The sequence below is a fragment of the Homarus americanus genome, unplaced genomic scaffold, assembly GCF_018991925.1.
Source record: "Homarus americanus isolate GMGI-L3 unplaced genomic scaffold, GMGI_Hamer_2.0 scaffold55818, whole genome shotgun sequence".
Lineage (NCBI taxonomy): Eukaryota > Metazoa > Arthropoda > Malacostraca > Decapoda > Nephropidae > Homarus > Homarus americanus.
The window spans coordinates 9,481-11,850 of NW_024734710.1; positions in this window are offsets into that span (position 1 = coordinate 9,481).

Sequence of the window (2,370 nt, forward strand, 5' to 3'; positions counted from 1 at the left end):
ACCCACTCTTACGGGTTTGTACTCCTAAAACTTCGACACTTGGAGGTCATGGTAACTTTATTATTTATAGCACAACTACTAGTGTAATATACGTAAAAGTTTGTAGAAGCACAAATACAGGGACTAATAGACGTACTGTACGGCCAGCCAAAGTTCCATCGACCCCACCCTGGCTCTCGTACTCCCAATTTTACCTGGCAATACCTGGTGAAGTAAGGCTGCAGGTAATGGTGATTGGTGGATGTATTCTCGGCTGTACACTGTCAGGATAAATATTAAACAAACCTAAGGTAGTAATTCTATAATTCTATACAATTATCAACAGTAACAACAACAGGCGGGGAACTAACAATAAAAGCAGCAACAACAACAACAACAGCAAAACCAAATAAACTAATTGATTAACACTAGACGACTTTATTTACCACAGAGTATCTCCATTAATAACAAAAATAACAGCAGCAACAACAGATATATTAATAACATTAACAACAACAGTAGAGACGGTAACAACAACAGCTCCAGGAGTGATAGGAATCGGATTAAAAGAAGGGCAGCAATAATCACATAACGAGAGAGAACCAATGATGAACAAGAGACAACATGACCATCGTCATCATCATCACATCATCATCACTGTCAGGATCATCATCACTACGACCGTCAACACCATTCCCATCACCACCAGCACTGCAGAATTCGAAACAGCGTCAATCAATCCATTCTTACTGCCCACCCTCTGAACCCACCCTCTGAAAAAGCTCCGTACCCACCACCACAGTGCCCACCACCCTCCGTGCCCACCACCACAGTGCCCATCACCCTCCGTGCCCACCACCACAGTGCCCACCACCCTCCGTGCCCACCCTGCCAGCTGGCTGTCACTCAGGGCACATAATGTAAACAGCGCCACTTAGAGCCCGGCGGGAGTGCCACCTGTACCGCCCTTGTCAGCCAAGACCACCCAGCTGGTGCCCTTCTGGTGACAGTGCCTGGTGACGTTTCCTGATGACGCTGCCTGGTGACGCTTAAGTGTAAGGTCTCCTGGTGATGCGGTTTGGTGACACTGCCTGCTGACACTGCCTACTGACACTACAGTGCTTGGTGACGCTTCGTAGATCAAGCAGATGGCAACAAGTGTTTGATGACCGACTGGTGACAAGTGCTGATGACGCACTGGTGACTCATTTTATACAAACTTTTTTATTTGACTTACGTTTGTGTGAGTTATGTATCCTATGTGGGTATGTGTATGTATGTGTATCATGTTAAATTTGTCGCTCTCATGATATAACGTAAACCAGTACACCATTATTTTAGCTCAGCTCACCGTCTACACATCCGCATTACATCATGTTAAGAAGATTTCAATTTGCTGTCAAGATGTGATTGACAGACACGCAAACATACTGCCATAGTCATGCACTCAAATAATCAAACATGAACCCGCGGCACAAACACATGTTGAAAAAACTAGAGAGATGGAGGATGAAAATACACGAATAATACACATATAACACACACACACACACACACACACACACACACACACACACACACACACACACTTTTTCACTAATTCACTCACACACACTCAGTTTTACACACTCATTCAGTCATTCATTCATACATATACTTTCCCATCTAATTATTCACAATCTTTCACACTAGCACCTCTCTCTCTCTCTCTCTCTCTCTCTCTCTCTCTCTCTTCGTATCTGCCTTTTATTTCACGATTCAACAGAAAGGTGGACAGCGTTTTGTCTCGTAACACCAACACAGCTTCATAAATATCTTCTTCATTGGTTGTAAAAATTCTGACCCCACCCTTTAAAATGTGTGTGTGTGTGTGTAATAATAATAATAATAATAATTAACGGTTTATTGAAAAAGTTCTGCAGCCCGAAGGCTGAAAATATACATTGGACATAAATGACTTATTACATACATTGGTGGTTTAACAAAAGCCTTCATTAGAGAAAGGTAAAGGAACATACAGTGAACATACAGATTAATGTAGGTGTTGAACAGCAAACTCGTAGTGTAGTTACTCCCTCCCAGATGGTGTTAGGAGGAACTCACGTGGTGTAGTAGTTCCCTCAGATGGTGTTATGAGGGACCTGGCGTGGTGTAGTAATTCCCTCGCTGATGGTGTTATGAGGGGCCTCACGTGTAGTAATTCCTTCACAGATGGTGTTAGGAGGGACCTATGTGGTGTAGTAGTTCCCTCAGATGGTGTTATGAGGGACCTCACGTGTAGTAATTCCCTCACAGATGGTGTTATGAGGGGCCTCACGTGGTGTAGTAATTCCCTCATAGATGGTGTTACGAGGGGCCTCACGTGGTGTAGTAACTCCCTCACAGATGGTG